This window comes from Phyllobates terribilis, unplaced genomic scaffold, assembly GCF_046119375.1.
Source record: "Phyllobates terribilis strain yellow unplaced genomic scaffold, ASM4611937v1 Scaffold_11__3_contigs__length_659146591, whole genome shotgun sequence".
Taxonomy (NCBI): domain Eukaryota; kingdom Metazoa; phylum Chordata; class Amphibia; order Anura; family Dendrobatidae; genus Phyllobates; species Phyllobates terribilis.
This window is the reverse complement of record NW_027362771.1, coordinates 607,647,959-607,672,845: the sequence shown is the minus strand read 5'-3', so window position 1 is coordinate 607,672,845 and position 24,887 is coordinate 607,647,959. Positions and strand designations below refer to the sequence as shown.

The window sequence follows — 24,887 nt, the reverse complement described above, 5'->3', positions numbered from 1 at the left end:
CCAGGACGTAGTCATAGCCAATAATGCAATACGTCTACGCATACACCAATCGAAAACGGTTCCAGCGGGCAGGGGTACTTGGGTATTTCTACAACCCACAAACGGTACACTGAGTCAGGTAACAATAGTAAAAACATATCTAACCATCAGATCACAAAGTAATTTCTTCCTATCACACATTGATGGAACGCCATTATCAAGATACCTGTTCCAAGCTATATTTAATAAATGCAAAACATCGGCAGGGAACCACCCCAAAGATTACGGGACACACTCATTCCGCATAGGTGCGGCCACGGAAGCAGCAAGAGCAGGACTGTCAGAAACGGAAGTTCAGAGGATAGGGAGATGGCGATCCACGTGTTTGGCGAGATACATAAGACCGGACTTGTTATCCTAATGTGGTTTGTTTCTTTTACAGGTGACGCTAAGCCAACAGTGTGAGTGATAGGCCACTCGTATATATATTGGGTACAAAAAAGGGCAAAAGTCCGCCCAGGCGGGAGGAAATTAGAGTTTCATAACACATATTTCAACTGGAGAGATATTAGAGGCCTGCTATGGCCACAGGTACTAATGGAGGTAATCAAGGAAGGGAGAGAGGCAAGAGGTCCGGTCATCTTAGTTATACAGGCCGGGGGAAACAACCTAGGTCATCACAAGAACGCATAACTAATGGCAATAATGAAACTAGACACTGAGCACTTCAGAGAATTTTTCACAAAATTAGCTATAGTATGGTCAGAGATTGTGCCGATAGCGGTATGGCAAGGTGCGCGAGACATCACGGCCATCGAATGGACAAGGCGGGTAATAAATATTCGGATGGCAAAATTTAGAAGAGACAGAGGCGGTGTAGTGATACGACACCGACAACTGGAAGGAGATAAAGCAGGCCTCATACGGCCCGACGGTGTTCACTTAATAGATATTGGACTGGACATATTCCTGTCAGGACTCCAGGACGGAGTGAAACAAGCGTTAAGAGTGATGGGTGGGGGTCAGAGTCCTGCATACGAGTACGCTGGATCCTCCGTGGCCTGGAAATAGAAAGGACATGTTGGAGAGTTACACTTGTTGGCCAACTTGCCGGAGTGGGGACCCAGGGCATGCTGCAACAAGCTGAATTATTTTAGAAATTAAATGCCTTTCTAATAGAATGAGTATAAAGAGTTAATAAAGCTGTGACCGATCCTCACCCATCCAGTTGTAAGAGTTACATTATTGTATTGTCCATGAAATGGGGGCGGTAGGGGGGCTGAGCGTCTGGGTTTGGTTGGGGGTCCCCACAGTCTGCCTAGGCTAGATTCATTTAAAAATTCTTATTAGATACACAGGCGGTGCAGCTTGCTTCGCAGCTGGGCTACTACGCCCAAAGTATTGCCTAGGCTAGATGCAGTTAAAAATTCTACGCTGACTAGCAGACACTGAAGATTTGGAGCAGAACTTTGAGTAAACAACTCTTCAGACTCAACCATCTGTGTTACCCCAAGCCATATTGTATGTAGTTTCTTACATTTAATAGGGGGGGGGGTGCGACCCAACCCACCTGGAATTGACGATGCCAACGTCACGTAAGACACAGCAAGGGGACTCCCAAAATTGTGGCACAGACACCACTTAACCCTAGAACGCATACCTGTGGCCTTGCAGGCCTGCCCAGTTAATTGTTTTCTATTTTCTGCAAGATTACTTTAGTTAGAATTTTGAAACTCTAGGTATTCTTCATGTATATAGTTGTTTGTCATTTGAGTTTGAGTTATTCCATGTTATTTGCACACGGGCCTAAAGGGCCCCAGGTATGTGAAAGTGTAGATTTTTATGGTCATGCGTTCTAGGGTTAAGTGGCATCAATTGCCCCACTGTTGCTTAAAACGGTTGGTGAGGTGATATTACCAAATCCCCAAGCTTTTAGTCTCCCAAGGATGACACAGGGGTAGAAATGTCCTTGCGAATCCATGATTTGTTCATCTTTATGAACGTGAGTCTGTCTACATTCTCAGTGGACAGCCACGTGCGCTTATCTGTCAGCACACCACCAGCAGCGCTGAACACACGTTCAGAGAGAACGCTGGCTGCATAGCATGACAAGATCTCCAAGGCGTGAGTGGCGAGCTCCGCCGATTTTTCCAGATTGGAATACCAAAATGAGCAAGGGTCCAGTGACACAGTCATGGCTTCGATGTTCACTTGGAGATTCTCCTGTACCATCCTCTCTAGGCATTGACTATGTGTCAGACTTCTTGTCTCCTGTGGCCTTGCAAAGGATGGTCTAAAAAAGTGGTGAAACGATTCCACAAAATTGCTGTTACCAGCAGATACTGTGTTACTGTTACTGTTTGAGTGATGAAGACTCGACAGTCCCACCATTGGCAAGTTAGAACTGTGAGATTCACTACGTTCACCACTGGTGTTTTGTGGAAAAGCACATGTAAGATTCTGCAACAGCGTCTGCAGATACTCCTGCATTCGTCAATACCTTTTTATGGCAGGAATTATTTCGGCAAATATACTTTTGTACGAAATAATAGAGAAAGATGAGGATAAAGCTAATCTATTAAATAAATTTTTTTCGTCAACTTTCACAAAGGAAAAAGAACTAACAGGAGAAATGAGAAGTGACAAGCTTAATCCTCCACTAAGTATGACAAATCTAACCCAAGCTGGGGTACAGAAACGCCTCAGTAACATTAAAATAAACAAATCACCAGGACCTGATGGCATACACCCACGGGTACTAAGGGAACTAAGTAATGTGATAGACAGACCGTTATATCTTATATTTAAGGACTCTGTTGAGACTGGGTCTGTACCACTTGATTGGCGACAGGCGAATGTAGTGCCAATATTCAAAAAGGGAGCGAAAAGTGACGCCGGAAACTATCGGCCGGTGAGTCTGACGTCCGTTGTGGGCAAAATTTTTGAAGGCTTTATTAATGAGGCAATCATGGAGCATCTTGATGCTAATAATCTATTAACCCCGAACCAACATGGATTCATGAGGAATCGCTCCTGCCAAACAAACCTGATTGACTTCTACGAGGAGGTTAGCTCTCGAGTAGATCAGGGAGAACCAGTGGATGTCGTGTATCTCGACTTCTCAAAAGCGTTCGATAGCGTGCCACATAATAGGTTGGTATACAAAATGAGAATGATGGGGCTGGGGGAAAATGTCTGCAAGTGGGTAGCTAACTGGCTAAAGGATAGAAGGCAGAGGGTGGTTATAAATGGAATATACTCAGATTGGGTAAGCGTCACTAGTGGGGTACCACAGGGGTCTGTACTAGGCCCAATGTTATTTAATATCTTTATTAACGACATAGTCAACGGGATAAATAGTAAAATATCAATATTTGCAGATGACACAAAGTTATGTAAAACAATTAATACAAAAGAGGATAGTGAAGACCTACAGAGGGATTTGGATAAGCTGGGTAGGTGGAGCATTAAATGGCAAATGAGGTTTAACGAGGAGAAATGTAAGGTCATACATATGGGAAGGAAAAATGTAAGTCACCAGTACTCACTGAATGGGAAATAATTGGGGAATTCAGAGATGGAGAAGGACTTGGGCATCTTGATTGATAGCAAACTAAATTGGAGTGCCCAAAGTCAGGCCGCTGCTGTAAGGGCAAACAGGGTAATGGGATGTATCAGAAGAGGTATAGCTGTAAAGGATGAGAACATTGTTCTTCCACTGTACAAAGCACTGGTCAGACCACACTTGGAATACTGTGCTCAGTTATGGGCCCCAATATATAGAAAGGATATAAATGAGCTTGAAAAGGTACAAAGGAGGGCAACAAAATTAATAAGGGGAATGGAGGGACTGCAATACCCAGAGAGGTTGGCAAAACTAGGACTATTCAGTCTGGAAAAGAGAAGGTTGAGGGGGGACATAATAAATGTGTACAAATATGTTAGGGGACAGTATAGAGACCTTGCCCGGGATTTGTTCAAAAGGAGGGATATTACGGTAACAAGAGGGCACTCACTAAGACTGGAAGAGAAAAGGTTTCAGCACCAGCATAGGAAGGGGTTCTTTACGGTAAGAGCAGTGAGAATATGGAATTCACTGAGTGAGGAGACGGTAATGTCGGATTCACTAAACCAGTTCAAACGGGGACTGGATGCTTTTCTAGATACCAGGCAGATTTCTGCATATACTTAAAAATAGAATAAAATAGTAGGTTGATACAGGGATTTATTCTGACTGCTGGTTTCAGAGTCGGGAGGGAATTTTTCCTCAGGTGAAGATTGGCCAAATCATTTGGGGTTTTTGCCCTCCTCTGGATCAACTTTAGCAATTACAGAACTAACAGGTCGAACTTGATGGACGCAAGTCTTTATTCGGCTTTACTAACTATGTAACTATGTAACTATCTAAGAGTGTGGCAACCCAGTAGTCGGGATTACTTCGAATTCTGACAATCCGGGGGTCATGTTGCAGGTAGTGCAGCAAGAAGGCACTCATGTGTCTTGCGCATGCAGAAGGACCAAGTACTTGTTGTGTTGGTAGTGAGGTAAGAATCATGCTTCCTTCCTCTGCCCTCTCCCTCCAACCTCGCACAACAGAAATGTGATCAAGGTCTCCCTCATCTGATGAGTCTTCCATGCCCATCGCCAGTTCGTCCTCCACTTCTTCCTCGGCTCCTGCACCTTCCTCAACAGTTTGGCTGCTACCATGCGCCCTGGTTAATCCCTCTCCCCCACCCTCCCATGCCTGCCGCCTTGGTGCTGCCAACCGTCTGGACCTTGGAGATGTTATCCCTTCCGCATACGACTCCTCCTCTACTTCCTCCACCTCCTCTTGTCCCACCACCTGACTCCGAATTCTGTTTAATGTGTGCTCCAGCATGTAAATCACCAGAATAGTCATGCTGATAATGGCATCGTCGTCAGCACTAAACATCTTTGTCGCCATTTCAAAACTGTGCAGAAGGGTGTGTGGTGCCCCTGAGGGTTCAGTCGCCACAGAGTTACTGCATCTCACCCAGAGGTGTGGTATCTCACCCTCAGGTAAGGAAGGCGTATGGCTCGGGACCCTAACTCCTGCATCCAACACATACCTGCAGTGGGGGTAGGGCGAGATTGCTCCTAAGGGAGAGCACAGTCCCAGGTCCCTAGCTGGTTTGAGGGTCCTATGTAGTGGGTGCTTAGGGGAGCAGCTTAGGGGAGCACATGACAAGGAGAGTATAAATAGGAAGCCATCTTAGAAAGAGCAAGCCAGACAGAGGAGGAAAAGTGACAGGAGCAGAGACTAGGCATGAGCTCTGCTCCGGAGGCGGGCCTAGCCTGGGAGGCCCAGGACTGAAGGAGAGAAGAGAGGAGTGGGAGCTGGAAGGCTCCAGGAACCGAAGGGACCTTATGGCTACGGGCCGTGCAGAAGGCCACCCCTACTCCCGCTGCTACCAGGAGGTAGAGGGGTCAGGCCAGATAAGGGGAACCGGTCCCTCAACTAGCGGAGAAACAGCAAGGTTCAACTAGAAACCGGAGGCTGCTGCATTTCATGTACTGCAGGCCAAAGTCCACACCAGTCTCACTAAGAAGGTAGCCACATAGGACCCAGGGGACGGAACACATGTCACCCGCCAAGGCCCGAGGATACCGGATAGAAGTGTCACTGGGTGTGAGGTGCAGGGAGAAGGCCAGAGAAAGGACACACAGAAGGGGGTCCTGCTAAGTACTCTGGAGCTATCTGGGGGTGGACTGAGCCCCTCTCTGAGTATGCACAGCACGACGGGGGAGATTGCTCTGGTACCTGTAATCTGGACTACAACAACTGTGAGTAATATCTTGAGACGGCATCACACGGACTCTGTGTTCATTACTGACTCCCTGCACTACAACCACCATCATCCACCCACACTGCCCTGAAGCTACACTCTTCCTGTGGTGAGTAATAATACCGCTGCTGCAAAACCACCAGCTTTAGAGGACTGTTCCACAGCGGCGGCCCCTTTGGCCGCACTCCACAGGTGGCGTAGTCAGACATTATAAAATCCATATATGCAAATTACCCTTGGATTGACCGCCCTGGGTCACGGACTGGGTCACCGCCACAGTGACTACAACCCCCAGCATCTAACGGCCCGGCTCAGGGTACCCCATGGCCCAGGAACTTCATAGGTCCCTGATCTGAGACCACTCCTGCAGCGTGATTTGCCCCACCTCTGGATCTCGTTGGCCCAGGCTATACGTCAGAACGTATTGCACCAGGGCTTGTTGGTGCTGCCACAGTCGCTGCAACATGTGCAGAGTTGAATTCCACCGTGTCAGCACATCGCATTTCAGCCGGTGAACTGGCAGGCCCAACGACTTCTGTAGAGATGTAAGTCGTTGAACTGCGGGATGCGAACGGCGTAAGTGAGCACACAGCGACCGTGCCCTCTGCAGAAGGCCATCTAGTCCGGGATAGTGGGCTAAAAATTGCTGGACAACCAGGTTCACCACGTGAGCCATACAAGGCACATGTGTGACATTGCCCCGGCGAAGTGCCGCACCCAGGTTTGCAGCATTGTCGCACATGGCCTTCCCTGGTTGCAGGTCCAGTGGAGACAACCTTTCATGAAACTGGGTCTCCAGAGCTGACCACAAGTCCTCAGCTGTGTGACTCACATTTCCCAGACATTTCAAAGTAAACACTGATGCCGTTGAGCCCTGCTGCCAGCATAGTAAGGAGGTGTGCAGGATTCCTTCTGCGCAGTTAGAAAGCAGGTGGCATTACCAGACAGGCTTTGGGTGCAGGTGGAGGACCGAGAGGAGGTTGAGGAGGCAGAAGCAGTGGAGGAAAAATGACATAAAGAGGATTGACGCACAACTCGTGGGGACGGTAAGATTTGGACAGCAGCCCCTTGTCCTGCTGTCACCATAGTTACCCAGTGCCCAGTCAGCGACATGTAACGCTCCTGTCCATGCCTTCTCGTCCAAGTGTCTGTGGTGAAGTGCACCCTGTCACACACAGAGTTTCTCAAAGAAGCGGTGATGTTGTGTGCGACATGCTAGTGGAGCGCAGGCACACCTTTCTTTGAGAAGTAGTGCCGACTGGGCATCTTGTACTGGGGCACTGTGTCGGACATAAGGTCTTGAAAATCCTCTGTGTCCTCCAGGTGGAAAGGCAGCATTTCTGTAGCCAACAGCTTGCAGATGGTGAAATTCAACCTCTTAGCTTTCTCATGGCTAGGAGGAAATGGTCTTTTACTTTTCCACATCTGAGGGACCGAGGGCTGGCTGTTGTGCTTAGACGGTGTTGAGTAGGGTGTCCCCGGCAAACTGCCGGTCTGTGAGGAAGATGCAGGCGGACATGTTAGGTTGCCTTGATCCAAAGGTGGTGCTCTAGATGTTGGAGAGCGCTCAACACTAGCAGGTGTTTCCACTTCCCAATGAACTGACGACCTGCCTATCACACTGGCTGTTGCGGGTAAAGAGGTGGCAGGTCTGCATCCAAAAACATGTGTGACTACTGTCCCCCCAGTCACAGAGGATGAAGAGGCTGCGGATGCACAAGATGGGGCAGACGGTGGTTGGCCCAGCCGGCTAGGCCGCATTGTAGCACAGTGAGCTTCCCACTGCAACTTATGCTTCATATCCATGTGACGGTACATGCATGAAGTACTCAAACTATGGATTTTTTGGCCTCTACTTAGCTTTTGCTGACAAATATAACAGATAACACGAGTTGGGTCATCCTTATCGATCTGAATAAATGCCCAGGCTATGCAAGGCTTAGAGCCCATGTGACCTGAAGAGCCACTACGACTTGTGGTCAGAGGCAGAGTTGTGGTTGAGGATGCAGTTGTTGACGTGCTTCCAGTACTCCGTCTCTGTTCAGGAAGGCGCAACCTAACCTCGTCGTCAATAGCATCTGTGATGCCCCGCTGCGCTTGGTATCACAGATCCTAGAAGAGTGCATTGATGGAATCCTCCACAAGAGGCCCCCATAAACATTCACACATCTCCACCTTCCACCTCAGACCAGCAGAGGGAGCCCGTTAGGGATATAAATAGGGAAGGTGGAGCTAGGCAGTTCAGTTCCTCTGAAGAGTTCCTGTAGTAGAGAAGCCTAAGAGAGGTCAGTCTGCAGTGGAGCTCAGTCTAGTCTAGAGAACGCAGTTAATAATTCAGCAGTGGAGCACGAGGCTCCTGCTTGCTAGATTCAGGGAGCCGAGATAGAGCTTAAGGTGTGCTCGGCAAGCTGCCGTTAGTGTGTATAGCCTAGTGAGGGCCCGAGTAGGCCGAAGGCGAGTGGCGAGTTAGTACATAAGGGGCAGAGGAGCTTAACCAGCTCACCCCGAAGCATTTACCGGATACAGGATCCGAGCTTACCGGTATCTCTATGACCCAGTAAGGCATAACCGGAATCCCTGGAGAACTAAAATCTCAGGATCGCTAAGGTGCTGATATGTAACAGAGCCAGGAGATGCTTAGGCCCCGCATACTGGGAGCGTGAATTCCAAGAGAATGCCCTACCACAAGGTCAGCCAGCGCAGGACAGAGACAAAGTTAGGCCTAGCTCCAGGCAGGTCAGAAACTTACTACGCAGAGGCAACAAACAGGAGGCCCTACACCCGCTCATTGGGGAGGATCCTGATATGCACCCTTCACCCTACAGTGCTCCGGGATGTGCCTGAATTTCCACCAGTAAAAGGTACTGAAGTGACTACCGTGTCCGTTCCCGTTCTTGCTCTGACCCAGCTGGGTCTCGCCTGTCCTGCATTCCCCCTGCATACGCTGCCCTGAGACCTAGCTCCACCTGTGGGGAGCTATACCATCGAGCTGCCATACCACCGGCCTCAGTGGACTGCTGCAGCGCTGGTGCTTGTCACCAGATACCACAGGTGGCGTCATGAACTCTTATAAAATTAACAATTATCCACCGTTTTAAAGAGAGACCCCAGGGTACGGGCCAGGGAGCCGACCACCGTGACATCCCCAAGGTCAGGCAAATGCCCGGGTACCGAGTCATCCCCATCCCCAGGGCTAGTCACATCCTCCTCCACCTCCTCTGCTGACCTCATCGACTGGCTGACTGTGGGTTGACAGTAAGTGGGATCTCCAACCTCGTCATCATCACCCTGTGTGTTATCACACCCGTCGTCCTCAGAGCCAACCTCTTCCTGCCCTGACCGAAAAGTCAAGTTGTCGCTCCAATCAGGTATTTGAGTCTCATCATCGTCTTCATCATTGTCTCCACCAACAGGAGTTACAGTTTGGGAACAAGGGTCTACATTATGCTCAGAACCTTCTTCATCTCGTCCTGGATCCAACTTATAAAGATTCTGGGCATCAGATCAGATCATTTCCTCATCTGGATTAACAGAAGCTCTGGATCAGACCTCCGTTTCCCAGGCTATAGTATGAGTAAACAGCTGTGCAGACTCAACCATCTGTGTTACCCCATACTCAGACAGGCAGCTGGAGACTTGGGAGCTGTGAGGAAGCAAGTGCGATTGGGGTGACACCTCTGAGGACTGGAGTATTTGTGATGTTTAAATTGAGGTGATGGAGAGCCCACTTGAAGAAGCACTTGATATCCGTTGAAGCACCTGCTGTTTTTGTGCCTCATCTAGAATTTGTAGCGATGGGCGTGTCTGTTAGAATGGGATCGTATCACATTGTCCACGAAAAGATGTCGACATCTTAGTTTGGCTGGAAGATGGTCTTTCTTCTGCAGATGTTACTCCCCCCCCACCAGGGGGGGCCTCGACACACCGGCTGACAGGCACCAGTATTGGGATAGGGGGGCTGGCCGTCAGGGTCCACGGCGGCTCTGGCACAAACCCGGCGACACAGAGGTGGCACGGGCAGGAACGGACTGGCGGTGTCGGCTTCTCACTTTTTGGATTTTAGAAGGGCATGACATGCCTATATCTGAGTCTCCCCCTCCTTTTACTCCTCCACCTCTTTTCTTTTCGCATGACTATATGTACTTGTCACTTTTCCATGTGTTAGTTGTGTCTTCTAAGCAGTTTGTCAGCTTTTGGACACCTTTGAAGGTGTTTTCTATGTGTTTCCATGTGTTTTTGTTTGCCTGCCATTGGTTTTAACAGTGTTCGAAGGTGTTCGACGAACAGTTCGACGAACACACGGGTGTTCGACGAACCGAACCAAACTCGAACACTACGGGGGTGGCTCAACACTAGTTGAGAAGTCTGAACTTTTAAATTCCTATTTTGCTTCTGTGCTCTCTAAGAAAGCAAATGTAACATCAAGTGATCTTCACTGAGCTGTAGAAGAAAAGGAACATGTGAACAAGTCATACGTATGAATACTGCATATGAGTGGTCATGTTGGCATTAGGCATCAGAATTAATTACATAATTTACCATCTATGTTACATCCATGTCAGTTCAATCAATGATCAACCATTCTCAAAATTTGCCAAAATCAATCTTGGTCAAAAGAAGTCTAACTGCTAGCTCATATCCCTGCTGCCTTTTTAGGGTTATCAATACAGGATGAGCAGAGTGATTAGCAAACATAAACAGAGCCATGCTGCTTCTGCTTCTTCTGCTGCTTTCCAGTAAGTTACCCTAGTGATGAAATCATAGCTGCATTGCTCTGCACTGCTGTATAATGTCTTCCTTGCTGCTGCTTCTGATTATCTGTTACGTACAGGCAGGGGTGTAGGAATCCTTCATGTTTGAGTGTCCTGTATATGGGAAATCATAGCAAGTAATCTATACTAGTGTTGAGCCACCCCCGTAGTGTTCGAGTTCGGTTCGGTTCGTCGAACACCCGTGTGTTCGCCGAACTGTTCGCCGAACTGTTCGTCGAACTGTTCGTCGAACACCTTCGAACAACGTTAAAACCAATAGCAGGCAAACAAAAACACATAGAAACACATAGAAAACACCTTCAAAGGTGTCCAAAAGCTGACAAACTGCTCAGAAGACACAACTAACACATGGAAAAGTGACAAGTACATATAGTCATGAGAAAAGAAAAGAGGTGTAGTAGTAAAAGGAGGGGGAGACACAGATATAGGCATGTCATGCCCTTCTAAAATCCAAAAAGTGAGAAGCCGACACGTTCAGTTCGCTCCTGCCCGTGCCACCTCCGTGTCGCCGGGTTTGTGCCAGAGCCGCGGTGAACCCTGACGGCCAGCCCCCCTCTCCCAATACTGGTGCCTGTCCGCTGGTGGGTCGAGCGAGCCCCCCTGTGGTGGAGGCAGCTCTAAGCTTTTTAATTTAAATTGTCTCTATAATTTGAATGAATACACTTTAAATCCATTTACAAGGATCTATTGGAGCGCAAGTCTCATGCCAGCAGCCGCGTAATTCCAGCTCCAGTAGCGTCCACTAAAGCTGCTGCAGTTAAAAAGCTTTTATAAGGATCGAGCTCGGCTGTCCACCGCAAGGCATCCTACTGCCAGTCCCAGCCCCTATGCCTTGGGGTGCCTCCTGATGCTCTTCACTGAGTATCCCGTGGTCCCGAAGCATTTCCTTTGAAAAAATTAAGTGTCCAAACTACAGGTGGTGTAGCTTGCTTAACAGCCAGGATAATCCGCTGACTAGCAGACACTGCTACTAGGCACAAAGTATTTCCTGGGCTAGATGCAGTTAAAAATTTGTAAATAGATACTCTCGTTGGATGCTGAGAAAGCATTCCATAGAGTCTCCTGGCAAGCCATATATGATTCTCTTAAAAAGCTTGGGGTAGGGGTCTAGGGGACCCTTTTATAGCCAAAATCATGGCCCTGTATCGCAATACGTCACCTAGGCTGAAGATAAATGGAACTGTAGCACCCTGAGTGCTCAGTTGCTACAGAGGTATTGCACCTCACCCAGAGGTGTGATATCTCACTCTCAGGTAAGGATGGAGTGTGGATCAGGACCCGACACCTGCATGCATTACACCACATTGCCGTGGGGCAGGGCGACCAATATGCCCCTGAGATGGGCACGACAGTCCCTGTCCCTGGCTGGAGTGGGGGGAGGGAACACTGAGGAAGGGCAACCCTGTAGTGCAGGAGCAGGGAGGAAGCAGTTCCTGGGTGCATTGAGAAGGGAGTATAAAACGTGGGCACCATCTTAGTTCAGCGCAGAGAAGTCTGAGCAGAAGTGGCAGGGAGCAGGGGCTCTGCATGAGCTCTGCTCCGGAGGCGGGCCTAGTAACAGAGGCCCAGGCCTGGAAGAGGGAGAAGGAAGGAAGAGGAGCGGAGAAGGCTCCAGGAATGAGGAACGAAGGGATCCCAGGGGTGCGGACGGGCGAGTCGCCACCGCACGGCCGAATCCACCTGCATGGAGGGGTCAGGCAAAAGGGGGAGACCGGTCCCCGAAACTATTGGAGGCAGGAAACGACCCTCAGCTAGAAACCGGAGGCTGTGACATTTTATGTGGCTCAGCCCCTCGCTACACCCGCTAGGAGGGCAGCACATAGGGTCAGGGAAACTGGCGCCAAGTTTACCAAGAGGAGGCCCGAGGCAGCCGGACAGAAGGGTTGGTAAGAAAGGCCAGACAAAGGACACGCAAAGGGGGTCCTGTGAAGCGCTCCAAAGTTATCTGGGAGTTGTCTGAGCCCCTCACCTGGTGAGCACAGTACGACGTGGGCAGCCGTTACCTGCAGACGTGGTCTGGATAATAAGAACTGTGAGTAAAGGCCCTGGACCGTATCACTGACTCCGTGTCGTTACTGCTGCTGCCCTGCACCATCACCCCCATCCTCCGCATACACTGCCCTGAGGCTATACTCCTCCCGTGGGGAGTTATGCTACGCTCTGCTGCACCCACAACACCAGCCTAAGCGGTCTGCCCTGCAGCAGCAGGTTCACTCTGACCGCAATCCACGGGTGGCGTAGTCGGACATTTAAACATCAAAACCACATAAACAGTTCCGCCACTGGTTTGACCACCCTGAGCCACGGAACCGGGTCGCCACCACGAAGACTACAACCACCAGCATCCACCAAAAAGGGTCCGGCTCCGGGTGTCCCAAGGCCCAGGGGGTGCATCAGAACATTTTCATCACCTTTCACAATCACCAATGGGACAAGGCAGGGATGTCCTCTGTCCCCTCTCTTATACATCCTAGTGATGGAGCACCTGCTCTCATCAATTCGCCATAACCCCAATATTAGGTGGATTGAGGTGGGAGGCACCGAGTACAAGTGCTCTCTATTTGCTGATGATGTACTAGTATATATCACTCAATCACATATATCCATCCATGCTGTTATGGCTGAAATAGATCACTTTGTTACATGGTCAAATTTTAAAATCAATGCAGCTAAGTCTGAGGCCCTCGATGTCTCCCTCCCCAAATCCATATAGGATTCCATCCAGTCCAACTTTCCCTTTGCCTGGCCCTCACAGGGTATCAAATACTTAGGAATTCCTATTCATAGAGACCTCTCCCATCTATGTTATCTTAATTTTGGGCCCTTTATTGAACAACTCCATACAGACCACGGTTGGCAAGTTAGAACTGTAAGATTCACTACGTGAACCACTGGTGTTTTGTGGAAAAGCACATGTACACTGTGTTCCAAATTATTATGCAAAAAGTGTTTAGGAGTGATAAGGGAAGAATTTGTTTGTTTGTCAGTTAAACTCATTGATGGTGATGTGTGTCAGGGCTCTTTATATCACTGTAAGCAATTGCAGACACCTGTGCTAATTAGTTTGGCAGGTGTGTCCAATGAAAGGCAAGACTACTTAAGAAGGCTGTCTCACATTATTAAGCAGCCTACATTTTCTGCCAAAATGGGTAAGAAAAAGGATGTGTCGGCTGCTGAGAAGCAACAAATTGTGGAGTGTTTAGGTCAAGGCATGACTACAATCAACATTGTGCGATGATCAGGATGAAGTGTCTTGGCAATCAAGAAGTATGTAGCTGATTCACAGTACACACGTGTGCGTGCTAATAAGGGCAAATTGAGGACTCTTTCCTACAGGCAATTACGTCAGGTTAAAAGAGCAGCGGCAAAAAAGCCTTGTCATAGCAGCAGACAAGTTTTTGAAGCTGCTGGTGCCTCCAACGTCCCCCGAACAACAAGATGCAGGGTCCTTCAGAGGTTTGCAGCTGTGCATATGCCATCCTGTCGACCTCCTCTATCCACTTCACACAAGCAGAAACGGCTCCAGTGGGCCAAACATTACATGAAGACTGATTTCAAAACTGTTTTGTTCACGGATGAGTGCCGTGCAGCGCTCGATGGTCCAGATGGATGGAGTGGAGGATGGCTGGTTGATGGACACCCCACGCAAACACGGCTACAGCGCCAACAAGGAGGAGGTGGAGTAATGTTTTGGGCTGGAATCATGGGGAGAGAGATTGTCGGCCCCTTTAGGATCCCTGAAGGCGCTAAAGATGAACTCCATAATGTATGTGGATTTTCTCAAACTGCACTTCCTGCCATGGTTCAAGAAGAAGAACCATGTATTTCACAGCAAGATCATTTTTTTGCATGATAATGCACCATCTCATGCTGCACATAAAACATCTGCATCTCTGGCTTATATGGGCATAAAAGGGGACAAACTTATGGTGTGACCCCCATGCTCCCCTGACCTCTACCCCATTCAGAACCTCTGGAGCATCATCAAAAGGAGTGTCTATGATGGCGGGAGGCAGTTCACATCTAAGCAACAGCTCTGGGAGGGTATTCTGTCCTCATGCAAAACAATTGAAGCAGAAACCATCCAAAACCTGACAAATTCAATGGACGAGAGAGTTCAGAAGCTCCTTTCGAACAAGGGGTCCTATGTGAAAATGTAACATCACCTAGAATAAAGTTTTGAGTTGAAAACTGTTTGATTTCAGTTTCTAATAACCTGCTAATGCTTATAATTTCAAAAATGACCATTTTTTTGGTCTTTATTAAAATGAAAAGGTTGATCAAAAAGTTTGGGGGATCTAAGAGTGTGTCAACCCAGTAGTCATGATTACTTCGAATTCTGACAATATGAGGGTCATGTTGCAGGTAGTGCAGCAAGAAGGCACTTATGTGTCTTGTGCATCTCGGAGCCCCAAAATTATTTTCTGGGCTAGATGCAGCTAAAAATTATTATTAATTTTAAATCTGGTGGAGCTTAGTATAGATGGGCTAATAGGATCAGTGCTGCACACTGCTACAAAGCCCAAATTATTTTCCAGTCAAGATACAGATAAACATGATTAGTAATTTGAAAGCTTAAAACGGTTGGCAGGGTGATTTTAACCAATCATCAAGCTTTTACTCTCCCCAGGATGACACAGGGGTAGAAAAGTTGTTTCGGATCCATGATTTGTTCATCTTTATGAACGTGAGTCTGTCTACATTATCAGTGGAGAGCCGCGTGCGCTTATCTGTCAGCACACCACCAGCAGCGCTGAACACACGTTCAGACAGAACGCTGGCTGCGGGGCATGACAAGATCTCCAAGGCGTCAGTGGCTAGCTCCGGCCATTTATCCAGATTGGAAGCCCAAAAAGAGCAAGGCTCCAGTGACACAGTCATGGCTTCAATGTTTACTTGGAGATACTCCTGTACCATCGTCTCTAGGCGTTGACTATGTGTCAGACTTCTTGTCTCCTGTGGCCTTGCAAAGGATGGGCTAAAAAAGTGGTGAAATGATTCCGCAAAATTGATGTTACCAGCAGATACTGTGGTTCTGTTACGGTTTGAGTGCTGAACACTTGACGGTCCCACGGTTGGCAAGTTGGAACTGTGAGATTCACTACGTGCACCACTGGTGTTTTGTGGAAAAGCACATGTAAGATTCTGCAACAGTCTCTGCTGATACTCCTGCATGCGTGCATCCCTTTCTATGGCAGGAATAATTTCTGCAAATTTACTTTTGTACCGGGGATCTAACAGTGTGGCAACCCAGTAGTCAGGATCATTTCTAATTCTCACAATTCGAGGATCATGTTGCAGGTAGTGCAGCAAGAAGGCACTCATGTGTGTTGCGCCTCCAGGAGCACCAAGTCCCTGTTGTGTTGGTGGCGAGGTAACAATCATGCTTCCTTCCTCTGTCCTCTCCCCGAAACCTCGCACAACAGAAATGTGATCAAGGTCTCCCTCATCTGATGAGTCTTCCATCAGTTTGTCCTCCACTTCTTCCTGGGCTCCTGCACCTTCCTCACTAGTTTGGCTGCTACCATGCGCCCTGGTAAAACCATCTCCCCCACCCTCACATGCCTGCCGCCTTGGTGCTGCCGACCGTCTGGACCTTGCAGATGTTAGCCCTTCCGCATACAACTCCTCCTCCTCTACTTCCTCCACCTCCTCTTGTGCCACCACCTGACTCCGAATTCTGTTTACCATGTGCTCCAGCATGTAAATCACCGGAATAGTCATGCTGATAATGGCATCGTCAGCACTAAACATCTTCGTCGAAATTTCAAAACTGTGCAGAAGGGTGCATAGGTCCCTGATCTGAGACCACTCCTCCAGCGTGATTTGCCCCACCTCCGGATCTCGATGGCCCAGACTATACGTCAGAACGTATTGCACCAGGGCTTGTCGGTGCTGCCACAGTCGCTGCAACATGTGCAGAGTTGAATTCCACCGGGTAGGCACATCGCATTTTAGCCGGTGAAGTGGCAGGCCCAACGACTTCTGTAGAGATGTAAGTCGCTGAGCTGCGGGATGCGAACGGCGAAAGTGAGCACACAGTGACCGTGCCCTCTGCAGAAGGCCATCTAGTCTGGGATAGTGGGCTAAAAATTCCTGGACAACCAGGTTCAACACGTGAGCCATACAAGGCACGTGTGTGACATTGCCCCGGCGAAGGGCCGCACCCAGGTTTGCAGCATTGTCGCACACGGCCTTCCCTGGTTTCAGGTCCAGTGGAGACAACCATTCATGAAATTGGTTCTCCAGAGCTGACCACAACACCTCAGCTGTGTGACTCACATTTCCCAGACATTTCAATGTAAAAACCGCCTGATGACGTTGAGCCCTACTGCCAGCATAGTAAGGAGGTGTGCAGGATCCCTTCTGCGCAGTTAGAAAGCTTGTGGCATGACCAGACAGGCTTTGGGTGCAGGTGGAAGACCGAGAGGAGGTTGAGGAGGCAGAAGCAGTGGAGGAACTTTGACATAAAGAGGATTGACGCACAACTCGTGGGGAATGCAAGACTTGGACAGCAGCCCCTTGTCCTGCTGTCACCATAGTTACCTAGTGCCCAGTCAGCGAAATGTAACGCCCCTGTCCATGCCTACTCGTCCAAGTGTCTGTGGTGAAATGCACCCTGTCACACACAGAGTTTCTCAAAGAAGCGGTGATGTTGTGTGCGACATGCTGGTGGAGCGCAGGCACACCTTTCTTTGAGAAGTAGTGCCGACTGGGCATCTGGTACTGGGGCACTGCGACGGACATAAGGTCTCGAAAATCCTCTGTGTCCACCAGGCGGAAAGGCAGCATTTCTGTAGCCAAGAACTTGCAGATGGTGAAATTCAACCTCTTAGCTTTCTCATGGCTAGGAGGAAATGGTCTTTTACTTGTCCACATCTGAGGGACCGAGGGCTGGCTAATGTGCTTAGACGGGGTTGATAAGGTTGTCCCCGGCAAACTGCCGGTCTGTGAGGAAGATGCAGGCGGATATGTTAGGTTGCCTTGATCCAAAGGTGGTGCTATCGATGTCGGACAGCGCTCAACACCAGCTGGTGTTACCACCTCCAAAGAAAATGATGACCTGCCAATCACGCTGGCTGTTGCGGGTAAAGAGGTGGCAGGTCTGTGCCCCAAAACAGGTGTGACTGCTGTCCCCCCAGTCACAGAGGATGAAGAGGCCGCGGATGCACAAGATTTGGCAGACGGTGGTTGGCCCGGCCGGCTAGGCCGCATTGTAGCACACTGAGCTTCCCACTGCAACTTATGCTTCATGTCCATGTGCCGGTTCATGCATGAAGTACTCAAACTATGTATTTTTTGGCCTCTACTTAGCTTTTGCTGACAAATGTTACAGATAACACGAGTTGGGTCATTTTATCGATCTGAAAAAATGCCCAGGCTATGCAAGGCTTAGCACCCATGCGACCTGAAGAGCCACCACGACTTGTGGTGAGAGGCAGAGTTGTGTTTGAGGATGCAGTTGTTGACGTGCTTCCAGTACTACGTCTCTGTCCAGGAAGGCGCAACCTGACCTCGTCATCACTAGCATCTTCCTCCACCTCCTCTGCTGACCTCATCTCTTGGCTGACTGTGGGTTGACAGTAAGTGGGATCTCCAACCTCATCATCATCACCCTGTGTGTTATCACACCCGTCGTCCTCAGAGCCAACCTGTTCCTGCCCTGACAAAAAACTAAAGTTGTCGCTCCAATCAGGTATTTGAGTCTTATCATCGTCTTCCTCATTGTCTCCACCAACAGGAGTTACAGTTTGGGAATGAGGGTCTACATTATGGTCAGAACCTTCTGCGTCTGGTCCTGGATCCGACTCATAAAGATTCTGGGCATCAGTGCAGATCATTTCCTCGTCTGGATTCACAGAAGCGCTGGAGTCGACCTCTGATTCCCAGGCTATAGTAAGAGTAAACAGCTCTGCAGACTCAAACATCTGTTCTACCTCATACTCAGATGGGCAGCTGGAGATTTGGGAGCTGTGAGGAAGCAAGTGCGATTGGGGTGACACCTTTGAGGACTGGAGTATTTGTGATGTTGAAGTTGATGTGGAGGAGAGCCCACTTAAAGGAGCACTTGATATCCGTTGAAGCACCTGCTGTTTTTGTGCCTCATCTGGAATTTGTAGCGATTGGCGTGGCCGTAAGAAAGGGATCTTATCACATTGTCCGCTAAAAGAAGTAGACATTTTAGTTTGGCTGGAAGATGGTCTTTCTTCTGCAGATGTTACTGTTGATTTAACACCTACCCCACGGACACAACCTTTTTTCCCCTTCCCAACACGCCTATTTCCCTTTCCACCAGCAGCAGGCCTTTTTCCACTCATTTTGGTGGTTAACTAATTAACAACTCTGGAGTTGTTTGCACAAAAAAACAATGGATGGGAAACGAGCAGAGCTGAGTGGCCAAACTGTGGTATTAGGCCAAAACTATTGGCTGGGTTAGATGCAGAAAAAAATTATATTCAATTTGCAACCTGATGGAGGTCAGTATAGATGGACTAATAGAGAAAGTCCCACACACTGCTAGAAGGCCAAATATTTTTTCAGAGCTAGATGCAGATAAAAATTATTTTTAATTTGCAACCTGATGGAGGTCAGTATAGATGGATTAATAGAGAAAGTCCCACACACTGCTAGAAGGCCAAATATTTTTTCAGAGCTAGATGCAGATAAAAATTATTTTTAATTTGCAACCTGATGGAGGTCAGTATAGATGGACTAATAGAGAAAGTCCCACACACTGCTAGAAGGCCAAATATTTTTTCACAGGTAGATGCAGAAAAAAATATATTCAGTTTGCAACCTGATGGAGGTCTGTATAGATGGATTAATAGAACAAGTCCCACACACAGCTAGAAGCCCAATATTTTTTCAGAGGTAGATGCAGAAAAAAATATATTCAGTTTGCAACCTGATGGAGGTCAGTATAGATGGACTAATACAACAAGTCCTACACACAGCTAGAAGCCCAATATTTTTTCAGAGGTAGATGCAGAAAAAAATATATTCAGTTTGCAACCTGATGGAGGTCTGTATAGATGGATTAATAGAACAATTCCCACACACAGCTAGAAGCCCAATATTTTTTCAGAGGTAGATGCAGAAAAAAATATATTCAGTTTGCAACCTGATGGAGGTCAGTATAGATGGACTAATACAACAAGTCCCACACACAGCTAGAAGCCCAATATTTTTTCAGAGGTAGATGCAGAAAAAATATATTTAGTTTGCAACCTGATGGAGGTCTGTATAGATGGATTAATAGAACAAGTCCCACACACAGCTAGAAGCCCAATATTTTTTCAGAGGTAGATGCAGAAAAAAATATATTCAGTTTGCAACCTGATGGAGGTCAGTATAGATGGACTAATACAACAAGTCCCACACACAGCTAGAAGCCCAATATTTTTTCAGAGGTAGATGCATAAAAAAATATATTCAGTTTGCAACCTGATGGAGGTCTGTATAGATGGATTAATAGAACAAGTCCCACACACAGCTAGAAGCCCAATATTTTTTCAGAGGTAGATGCAGAAAAAAATATATTCAGTTTGCAACCTGATGGAGGTCAGTATAGATGGACTAATACAACAAGTCCCACACACAGCTAGAAGCCCAAATATTTTTTCAGAACTATATGCAGAAAAAAATATCTTCAGTTTGCAACCTGATGGAGGTCTGTATAGATGGACTAATAAAACAAGTCCCACACACAGCTAGAAGCCCAATATTTTTTCAGAGGTAGATGCAGAAAAAAATATATTCAGTTTGCAACCTGATGGAGGTCAGTATAGATGGACTAATACAACAAGTCCCACACACAGCTAGAAGCCCAAATATTTTTTCAGAACTAGATGCAGAAAAAAATATATTCAGTTTGCAACCTGATGGAGGTCTGTATAGATCGACTAATACAACAAGTCCCACACACAGCTAGAAGCCCAATATTTTTTCAGAGGTAGATGCAGAAAAAAATATTTTCAGTTTGCAACCTGATGGAGGTCAGTATAGATGGACTAATACAACAAGTCCCACACACAGCTAGAAGACCAATATTTTTTCAGAGGTAGATGCAGAAAAAAATATATTCAGTTTGCAACCTGATGGAGGTCAGTATAGATGGATTAATAGAACAAGTCCCACACACAGCTAGAAGCCCAATATTTTTTCAGAGGTAGATGAAGAAAAAAATATATGCAGTTTGCAACCTGATGGAGGTCAGTATAGATGGACTAATACAACAAGTCCCACACACAGCTAGAAGCCCAATATTTTTTCAGAGCTAGATGCAGAAAAAAATATATTCAGTTTGCAACCTGATGGAGGTCTGTATAGATGGATTAATAGAACAAGTCCCACACACAGCTAGAAGCCCAATATTTTTTCAGAGATAGATGCAGAAAAAAATATATTCAGTTTGCAACCTGATGGAGGTCAGTATAGATGGACTAATACAACAAGTCCCACACACAGCTAGAAGCCCAAATATTTTTTCAGAACTAGATGCAGAAAAAAATTATATTCAGTTTGCAACCTGATGGAGGTCTGTATAGATGGACTAATACAACAAGTCCCACACACAGCTAGAAGCCCAATATTTTTTCAGAGGTAGATGCAGAAAAAAATATATTCAGTTTGCAACCTGATGGAGGTCTGTATAGATGGATTAATAGAACAAGTCCCAAACACAGCTAGAAGCCCAATATTTTTTCAGAGGTAGATGAAGAAAAAAATATATGCAGTTTGCAACCTGATGGAGGTCAGTATAGATGGACTAATACAAGTCCCACACACAGCTAGAAGCCCAATATTTTTTCAGAGCTAGATGCAGAAAAAAATTATATTCAATTTGCAACCTGATGGAGGTCAGTATAGATGGACTAATAGAATGATGCTATGCCCAAAAGATTTTTCTTCACTGGGTGCAGTAAAAAAATTGGTATTCTATACACAGGTGGTATATCTTGCAACACAGATAGGCTACTCCACTGACTAACACACTCTGCAATAGGCCAAAAAGGATTAGCTTTGCTAGATTCAGCCAAATGCTGTGAAAAAAAACTTGCACAGCACTGGCACAGACCTGCCTGGCAAAAACTGATAGGAACTGATGTAACCTAGTCCTGAAAAGGACTCCAATTACAATTAGTCTTTACTCCCACAATCTATCTACTTAAGAGCACAGACCTGCCTGATAAAAGTCGTAAGAAATGCTGTAACCTAGTCCTTAAAAGGACTGCAATCACAACTATTCCCTACTCCCAAGCTATCTGTAGATTTGTGCGAAAATTGGCTTGAAATTAACAAGGTATAGCGCACACAGCAACAGCGGTGCCATCTAACACTCAGCTGCAGCAGTGAGAAAATGGTGGCGACGGGGAAAATGGCTTGGTCTTATAGGGCAAGGACATGTGACATACACTGCCAATGACACATGCCCTTGCTTGTGTGAAAAAAAGCACTTCACTCCGTGTGTGCGCTGCTGATAGGCTGACAGATTGCACCTCCCCACTGTAATGATTTTGGTGCACGAACAGTTATCGAACATAACCTCGAACAGCCGAATTTTTCTCAAATTGTTCGTGTTCGCCAAACGGCTCGAACACTGCCCAAAACAGCTCGAATTTGAGATTGGCGAATAGTTCGAGTAGAACAACGCTCATCTCTAATCTTCACTGAGCTGTAGAAGAAAAGGAACATGTGAACAAGTCATACGTATGAATACTGCATATGGGTGGTCATGCTGGCTTTAGGCATCAGAATTAATTACATCATTTACCGTCTATGTTACATCCATGTCAGTTCAATCAATGATCAATCATTCTCAAAATTTGCCAAAATCAATCTTGGTCAAAAGAAGTCTAACTGCTAGCTCATATCCCTGCTGCCTTTTTAGGATTATCAATACAAGATGAGTAGAGTGATTAGCAAACATAAACAGAGCCATGCTGCTTCTGCTGCTTTCCAGTAAGTCACCCTAGTGATGAACTCATAGCTACATTTCTCTGCACTGCTGTATAATGTATTCCTTGCTGCTCCTTCTGATTATCTGTTATGTACAGGCAGGGGTGTAGGAATCCTTCATGTTTGAGTGTCCTGTATATGGGAGATCATAGCAAGTAATCTATACCACCTAATTCAGTGATATTTAAAAATTAGAGGATGAGCCAACAGAGGAAAGATTAGTTAAATATCTGGATACAAGTCATATGTTTTGTAAAATGGTGCCCCAGAGTCAATGTACAAACAATCCCTGATAACTACGTTACTCATGCATAATAATATTTGTATTTTTGTCTAATTAGTTATACAATGTTTTCTGCAACTTATATCATTAGCAAATTTCTGATTTAAATAAGTTTGAACATCCGTATGAGGTAGCGTGGCCGAGTGGTCTAAGGCGCTGGATTAAGGCTCCAGTCTCTATGGAGGCGTGGGTTCAAATCCCACCGCTGCCATTATTTATTTGGATCTAATTTTTACCAAAAATTAGGAAACAGTTGAGGAAGTAAAGGGGGTTGAGAATTTAGGAGGCAGCGGTAATTCTATCCTATACTTTTGAACTACAAAAGTTGGAAAACCTGCTAAAACTGAGATTTTAAGATTGGACTGTAGAAAGGCAGTTTTCAATGGACTCAGTAAAAAGGAAGGGAAGGTAGGATGTTCTAAAGGAAAGAAATGTCCAGAAAGGATGGGAGATTTTGCTAAATTAAATTCTCACTGCACAATCAGTAAAAATCCCAAAAAGAAGGAAAAATGGAAAGCATTTATGGAGACCAGGATGGCTGAATTCTGAACTTAAAAGCTTGCTAAAAAGGAAGAAAGAATTGAATATCAAATGAAAAGAAGGGTTCATATCTAAAGAAGAATATAATGCTGTCTGCAGGGAAAGCTGGGCTAGCGTTAGAAGAGCTAAAGCCAGTAATGAAGTGAGGCTTGCAAGAGAGACCAAAAGCAATAAGAAAGGATTTTGGAAGTAAGTCAAAAGTTAAAGAAAATCCAAAGATGCTATAGGATTTTTAAAGGATGAAAAGGGTAAAGTGGTCAATAATGATGTTGAGAAGACTGAACTTTTAAATTCCTATTTTGCTTCTGTGCTCTCTAAGAAAGCAAATGTAACATCAAGTGATCTTCACTGTGCTGTAGAAGAAAAGGAACATGTGAACAAGTCATACGTATGAATACTGTACATGAGTGGTCATGTTGGCTTTAGGCATCAGAATTAATTACATAATTTACCATCTATGTTACATCCATGTCAGTTCAATCAATGATCAACCATTCTCAAAATTTGCCAAAATCAATCTTGGTCAAAAGAAGTCTAACTGCTAGCTCATATCCCTGCTGCCTTTTTAGGGTTATCAATACAGGATGAGCAGAGTGATTAGCAAACATAAACAGAGCCATGCTGCTTCTCAGTAAGTTACCCTAGTGATGAAATCATAGCTACATTGCTCTGCACTGCTGTATAATGTCTTCCTTGCTGCTGCTTCTGATTATCTGTTACGTACAGGCAGGGGTGTAGGAATCCTTCATGTTTGAGTGTCCTGTATATGGGAGATCATAGCAAGTAATCTATAATACCTAATTCAGTGATATCTAAAAATTAGCGGATGAGGAAACAGAGGAAAGTTTAGTTAAATATCTGGATACAAGTCATATGTTTTGTAAAATGGTGCCCCAGAGTCAATGTGCAAACAAATCCCTGATAACTACGTTGCTCATGCATAATAACATTTGCATTTTTGTCTAATTAGTTATACAATGTTTTCTGCAACTTATATCATTAGCAAATTTCTGATTTAAATAAGTTTGAACATCCGTATGAGGTAGCGTGGCCGAGCGGTCTAAGGTGCTGGATTAAGGCTTCAGTCTCTATGGAGGCGTGGGTTCAAATTCCACCGCTGCCATTATTTGTTTGGATCTAATTTTTACCAAAAATTAGGAAACAGTTGAGGAAATAAAGGGGGTTGAGAATTTAGGAGGCAGCGGTAATTCTATCCTATACTTTTGAACTACAGAAGGTGGAAAACCTGCGAAAACTGAGATTTTAAGATTGGACTGTAGAAAGGCAGTTTTCAATGGACTCAGTAAAAAGGAAGGAAAGGTAGGATGTTCTAAAGGAAAGAAATGTCCAGAAAGGCTGGGAGATTTTGCTAAATTATATTCTCACTGCACAATCAGTAACAATCCCAAAAAGAAGGAAGAATGGAAAGCATTTATGGAGACCAGGATTGCTGAATACTGAACTTAAATGCTTGCTAAAAGGGAAGAAAGAATTGAATATCAAATGAAAAGAAGGTTTCATATCTAAAGAAGAATATAATGCTGTCTG

The 24,887-nt window shown here is 46.2% G+C and overlaps 2 non-coding genes across 2 annotated transcripts; both read left to right on the top strand.

Moving 5' to 3' along the window:
- Positions 1-22,928: 22,928 nt before the first annotated feature.
- On the top strand, positions 22,929-23,010 carry TRNAL-AAG (transfer RNA leucine (anticodon AAG)). The gene has a single exon. It is a non-coding gene; the product is annotated as a tRNA-Leu (tRNA).
- Positions 23,011-24,380: 1,370 nt separating this feature from the next.
- On the top strand, positions 24,381-24,462 carry TRNAL-AAG (transfer RNA leucine (anticodon AAG)). The gene has a single exon. It is a non-coding gene; the product is annotated as a tRNA-Leu (tRNA).
- The last annotated feature ends 425 nt before the right edge of the window (positions 24,463-24,887 follow it).